The sequence below is a fragment of the Dendrobates tinctorius genome, unplaced genomic scaffold, assembly GCF_039654945.1.
Source record: "Dendrobates tinctorius isolate UK_male_01 unplaced genomic scaffold, ASM3965494v1 ptg000060l, whole genome shotgun sequence".
Taxonomy (NCBI): Eukaryota; Metazoa; Chordata; class Amphibia; order Anura; family Dendrobatidae; genus Dendrobates; species Dendrobates tinctorius.
The window spans coordinates 81,210,471-81,217,936 of NW_027361728.1; positions in this window are offsets into that span (position 1 = coordinate 81,210,471).

Genomic DNA, 7,466 nt, shown 5'->3' on the forward strand with positions numbered 1-7,466 from the left:
TCCTGAGTACAAAGACAGTACTCACAGATACCTGTGGAGCAGGGCAGCAGCGGTGACGATGCGTGCTTCAGAGTATCAGGACCTGAAGCACATGACTGCTGGGGGCGTGGCCTAAGCTCCACAGATCTAGGAGCTGCAGGGAAACTCCTAGAAAGGTAACTACGGGGCAATGTTACCAAGGGGCATAGACAGAGACAGAAAGAGGCCACGAACACTCAACCCTGTGAGTGCAGGGCAAGAACCCTGTTCAAACCATGACATACTGTATGCGTACAGGGCTCACTGGGTGTATACTGTATGCGTACAGGGCTCACTGTATGTATTGTTTGCGTACAGGACTCACTGTATGTGTACTGTATGCGTACAGTGCTCACTATGTGTATATTCTGTGTACAGGGCTCACTGAATGTATATTGTATGCGTACAGGGCTCACTATGTGTATACTGTATGCATACAGGGCTTGATGTATGTGTACTGCTGTATGCGTACAGGGCTTGGTGTATGTGTACTGTATGCGTACAGGGCTCACTGTATACTGTATGTGTACAGCCGCTGCTCACTGTATGCGTACAGGACTCACTATATGTATATTGTATGCGTACAGATCTCACTGTATGTGTACTGTATGCGTACTGGGGCGTGTGTACAGCTGCTGCTCACTGTGTACAGGACTCACTATGTGTACAAGATGTGTTTACAGCTGCTGCTCACTGTATGTGTACAGGGCTCACTGCGTGTATACTGTATGCGTACAGGGCTCACTGCGTGTATACTGTATGCGTACAGGGCTCACTGCGTGTATACTGTATGCGTACAGGGCTCACTGCGTGTATACTGAATGCGTACAGGGCTCACTGCGTGTATACTGTATGCGTACAGGGCTCACTGCGTGTATACTGTATGAGTACAGGGCTCACTGCGTGTATACTGTATGCTTACAGGGCTCACTGCGTGTATACTGTATGCTTACAGGGCTCACTGCTTGTATACTGTATGCATACAGGGCTCACTGCGTGTATACTGTATGCGTACAGGGCTCACTATGCGTACAGGGCTCACTGTATGTATTGTTTGCATACAGGACTCACTGTATGTGTACTGTATGCGTACAGTGCTCACTATGTGTATACTCTATGTGTACAGGGCTCACTGAATGTATATTGTATACATACAGGGCTCACTGTATGCGTACAGGGCTCACTGCATGTATGCGTACAGGGCTCACTATGTGTATACTGTATGCATACAGGGCTTGATGTATGTGTACTGCTGTATGCGTACAGGGCTCAGTGTATGTGTACTGTATGCGTATAGGGCTCACTGTATACTGTATGTTTACAGCCGCTGCTCACTGTATGCGTACAGGACTCACTATATGTATATTGTATGCGTACAGATCTCACTGTATGTGTACTGTATGCATACTGGGGCGTGTGTACAGCTGCTGCTCACTGTGTACAAGACTCACTATGTGTACAAGACGTGTTTACAGCTGCTGCTCACTGTATGTGTACAGGTCTCACTGTATGTGTTCTATATGTGTACATGGCGTGTGTACAGCTGCTGCTCACTGTATGCGTACATGACTCAATATATGTATATTGTATGTGTACAGGTCTCACTGTATGTGTACTGTATGCGCACAGGGCTCATTGTATATACACTGTATGCTCACAGGGCTCACTGTAGGTGTACTATATGTGTACAGGACGCACTATGTGTGCTGTATGTGTACAGGGCGTGTGTACAGCTGCTGCTCACAGAGTGGTGACTGAAGCCTTGCCTATATGAATGACAGCTGGAGGCTGCTGTTATCTGCAGGTTATTATTATTTTGGAAGATTACAAATTCCTTTTAAATACTTGATAAAGGCTTCCACCTTCATACTCATAGAAATGGAGATCGAGAAAGCTGCTCACATGCTAGGCCACTTGTCCATTAAAGGGGTTGTAAACATGTTTCTCTCTATAGAAATAAAAATTATTCTTTAGTCGAAAGATCTTGTTAAAACTTCATGAGGCTATAATAAACCCTAATAAATATAAAAGGGTTATTCTCATGATCTCTCTTCAGAAACGCACAGCTCTTCCCAGTTTCCTGTTTGCAGGGGGAGTGATGTGCTCTCCTGGTGATCGACAGTTTGGACGGGTGGCATTGTTGTACCACTGGCCCGAACTGTGTGCTCTTTCATGCTGGGAACAGAGTCTTTCCTCTGCAGCATCAGAATAGTGGAAGAGCACTAAAGCTGGTCAGATCCAGTGGTCCAACTAGTCTTCTGACGGGTGATGAGGTCAGTGGTACTGCATCTAGGAATAGAGTTACAGTGACTTGCGGATGTTTTCATCCCTACTTGGAATTTTTCATCTTTTGCTACCTCACAACCTGGAATTTCACTGTCTTTTTTGAGGGTTTGCATCATTTCATGTGAAGAACTTGGCTTCAACTGGGAATATTTGGTTTCCTCTTAATTGTGAAGCAAACAACAAATAGAACAAAATAACTGAAAACTTCAGTGTGCATAACTATTCACCCCTGAAGTCAGTACATAGTAAAGCCTCCTTTTGCGATAATTACAACTGTAAGTCGCTTTGGATAAGTCTTTATGAGCTTTGCTCATCTGGCCACTGGAATTTTTGCCCATTCCTCAAAGCAAAACTGCACCAGCTCCTTCAAGTGGATGGTTTCCTCTGGTGAACAACAATCTTAATGAAAAACTTTCATTTGTCCCCTTTTTATAGGGATGCTTCCCTCGCCCACTGTTTTTCTTCAATTTGTCATCCCTTTCTTCTCTCGTTTTCTCTGGATTTTATTATACTTGTGTATGATTTTAATGTTTTTGGTTTTTTTATCATTATAGCAATGACTCATCAATGTAGTGTACATCCTTTTCAAGTCCTGGATTTGTGGGCTTCTTTGGGCAAGAAACCGACTGACCTTCTTTTTGGGTTATTTATCAAGTTGAAGTGGTTCAAAAGTCAAGTTCCAATTTATGATTGACCATCATGTTTATGGAGTGAATGCATTTAATCTTTTGATGTTATGCATATGTTGGATTATATTTATTCTATTATTGTCTTGACATAATATTAAATATTCACTTTATCCAGTTATAGGCGTATTTACATATATATGTCTATATATATATATATATATATATATATATATATATATATATATATATATATATATATATATATATATATACACACATATAATATTACTTGTTTATATATTTTTATGGATTAGTGTTTTAAAAAGAAAGGTGAAAAAAATCTTCACATTTGAGATTTATATATATGTGTATTTATTATTATCTATCTTCTTATACAGTATATATATCTTTCTGTTTCATTTCCTTGTTTTATTTATCTGCTTGCTTGTATAAGCTGAGTCACTACTTATAATGATGGGCCGCTTTCCTTGATTCATTTTCATGCAACCATGTGTGCCCACAGTTCTTGCCCTCATTTAACATGCCCTCCACGGTGTGTGCATGTGTGGGCGACCCCGTTCTGCCTGCGTCGCTAAAGGCCTCCTTACAGTGGCGCTGCATTCCAGTCAGAGGGATCTTCTCCCTTGGAGCGCATCGTCATTGGAGGGCCGGAAGTGACGCAGTAGTGGGCGGAGCTTCGCTTCACATGCGCCGCTGGACCGCGGTGTTCAAATCCTCTACACCTGGACTTTATGATATAAATAGGTACACAGTATGACTTCCCTATCGCCCCCGAGGAAGCCCAGTGAGCAAAACGTGCGTTGGGGCACGGTACTGGCTGATCACCATGCACATTCACCCACATGGGTAAGCACCTTCATGTACTTTGTACCCTGCCTGCCCTATGTCCCGCACTTTAGTTAGGGATTAGTGGCTCTTTTTCTTCTCCCCTATAGTGCCTGCCTTTTCTCCTTTTTCTTGGATCTACTGATTATATAGACCTTGTGCCTGCAATTATAAAACTTTTCAAAAAGGAGGAGTATTTACCTATCTATTCTTTCATCTCACCGACGCTTGGCATTTACACTGGCGTCTGACTACACTTATGCGCTGGTGTGATCTACTTTAGATAACTCATTATGCATGCACTATTGTGGATTTTCTAGGGTATGGTGCCTGTAGTATTGTGCAGTGTGACTCAGTTCAGGTTTTTTGTATCCTCACCTATACTTCACTGTTGTTACTACTTTGATCAGCTTTTGTGTTTTTTGTGTTTACTGTCTTTGTCTTTTGATATATTTTTAATCTAAAATTGTATTATCTTTGAGGGTATTATGTTCCTCTGTTTTTGTAGGTTTCAACAATCTTCAGTCTGACCACAGATTTTCAGTTGGTTTAACTCCTTTCCAACTTTAGACATATACAGTAGGTACATAAAAGGTTGCCTCCCCCTGTTTGCTTTGGGCTCCGGCGAAGAGTCCGCAACTTTTCCGGCACATGTCAGCTGATTTCATTAGCTGACACGTGCCCCTAATACCCGCAGCTGTTAACATGTTAAGTGTTGCTGTCTTTCTGACAGCGACATTTAACATGCCCACGCTGATAGCACGTCACTAATCCCCCCATTGGCACCCATTTCACATAACCGCGGGTGTTGTGAGTTCATTTTTCCCTTCACCAGTGAGGTCTGATGAACTCCCTCTTCTGGTGAAGGAAGGTAGTGAGGCTGATTACCAAACAGCTGAGCAGGTAGATGATGACTGGGTCACAGGAACTGATGACTGGATATAAGGCAGCCAACGCCCTGCTGCCTTGCCGGTGATTTTCCTGCTAGATTCTTGGAGACCAGTCTGATTTCTGCTTCTCAAAGCTAAATTTTGCTCTGCCTTTTGTACACTTTAGTTCTGGTTTTGCTTGCCTTGTTTTTCGGAGTTCAGCCATCCCTGGCCGGGGGTGAGCTGAATTCCATTTTTGTCTCTGATCTGTTGATCTCTGGCGCTGTCTTCAGAATATACCTGAGTGCTGATATAGTCTTTTTGAAGCCTAGCAACTTCAGGGCCTGTTTTTCCTATCAGTCTGTTGGTTCATTTTTGGATAGGGTTTTTGCGGATTGCAGACAGCAGCTTTTCTATCCTGTCCTATTTAGTTAGCTTGGGCCCCATCATTTGCTCAACCTATCTTTCTATCTGTGTTAGTGTTTTTTCATCTTGCTTCACAGTCATTATATGTTGGGGGCTGCCTATTCCTTTGGGGTCTGCTCTGGGGCAGTTTAGATTTCCCCTTTCTGTCTTTAGGCTAATTTAGTTCTCCGGCTGTGATCGAGGGGTCTAGGGCACCGTAGGAACCCCCCACGGCTACTGCTAGTTGTTTTGGATAGGTTCAGGGGTCTGCAATCCGATAGCTTCCAACTTCTCTGGTTTTCTGGACTTAGCTATTATTTTTGTTTTCTCCTCCTTCGGTGACTCATCCATAACAGAATCACCGGCCATACCGCAGATCCTAGGGTACTCAATAGCAGGAAAGAATTGTTAAAAAAAAAAAAAAAGTGTCAGAATTTCTTTGTGTATATTTTTTCCTCTATATCTCTGAGGCTGTAGGGGGAATTTTTTTCTCTCAATGGAGATGAAGCAATTGTCTGATCGTGTGGAGCTGCTCGCTGCGGGAAAGTGTGGGGAAATTCCGCCTATCTTACTCATTCACATGCTGCTGAACCAAAGATCCCCACTCCTGATGTGTTTTTGGGGATCGGTCTAAATTTTTGAATTTCAAGAATAATTGTAAATTATTTTTTGCCTTGAAGCCTAACTCGTCGGGGAGCTCCGCGCAGCGGGTTAAAATTGTCATCTCTTTGCTGCGCGGCGATCCCCAGGATTGGGCGTTTTCTTTTAAACCTGATGATCCTATTCTAAATAATGTGGATGCATTTTTTCAAACCTTGGGGTTGTTGTATGATGAACCTAATGCTATTGATCAGGCTGAAAAGGCCCTGTTGGCATTGACCCAGGGTCGGGATTCTGCAGATTTGTACTGTCAAAAATTCCAAAAGTGGGCGGTCCTTACTACCTGGAAAGATGATGCCTTGGCAGCTCTCTTTCAGAAAGGTTTGTCAGAAACCGTAAAAGATACTATGGTGGGATTTCCTGTTCCCTCTGGTCTTGACGATTCTATGTCATTAGCCATTCAGGTTGATCGGCGTTTGCGTGAACGCAAGACTGCACGAGAGGTGTTGCCACCTGTTGAACAAATGTCTGAACCTATGCAATGTGATAGAGTTTTGTCCAGGGTGCAACGTCAGGAGTTCAGAAGGCATAATAAGCTGTGTTTTTTTTGTGGAGATGCCTCGCATATTATTTCTGTCTGCCCTAAACGAGAGAAACGTTGTGCTCACACGTTTTCTGTGGGTGGTGTTCAACCTAAGTTACTTCTGGCAATTACTCTGATCTGCTCCCTGTCCACATTTTCCGCCAAGGCTTTTGTGGATTCGGGAGCAGTTCTGAACCTGAAGGACTTGGATTTTGCTAAACGTTGTGGATTTCCTATGACGCCTTTGCGGACGCCTATCCCTTTGAGGGGTATTGATGCGACTCCTTTGGCGAAAAATAAACCTCAGTTTTGGACCCAGGTGGTAATGCGGGTCGCCCCAGACCATCAAGAAAATTGCAGATTTTTGGTGTTGCATAATTTGCATGATACCATTGTTCTGGGGTTTCCCTGGTTGCAAATCCATAATCCAGTTTTGGATTGGAAATCTGTGTCTGTGGTGAGTTGGGGTTATCGGCGTGCCCTTAGTGATGCTCCTGTTTTCTCCACCTCTCCCCAGTCGCATGATGTTCCTGACTATTTGGCTGACTTTTATGATGTATTTAGTGAGAATGAGTCTGCGTCTTTGCCTCCTCATAGGAGTTATGACTGTGCAATTGAGCTGAGCCCGGGGTGTAAATTTCCCAAGGGTCGGCTTTTCAATTTATCTGTACCCGAGCACGAGGCTATGCGATCCTATATTAAGGAGTCGTTGGAGAAGGGTCATATTAGACCATCCTCTTCACCCTTAGGTGCTGATTTTTTTTTGTGGCTAAAAAAGATGGTTCATTAAGGCCTTGTATTGACTATCGTGCCCTCAACAAAATTACTGTTAAATATCAGTATCCGTTAACCCTGATTTCTGATCTATTCTCCAGAGTTAAAGGTGCTTGCTGGTTTACCAAGCTTGACCTCAGGGGGGCGTATAATCTTATTCGCATTAAGCATGGGGATGAATGGAAGACAGCGTTTAATACTCCTGAGGGACATTTTGAGTACCTGGTGATACCTTTTGGGCTCACTTATGCCCCTTCTGTTTTCCAATCCTTCATGAACGATATTTTCCGAGACTTTGTGGATAAATTTTTGATTATGCATCTGGATGATATTTTGATCTTTTCCAAGGATTGGGACTCTCATGTGGAACATGTTCGGACTGTGTTCCGGGTTTTGAGGGAGAATTCCCTGTATGTCAAGGGATCGAAATGCCTTTTTGGGGTACAGAGGATTTCA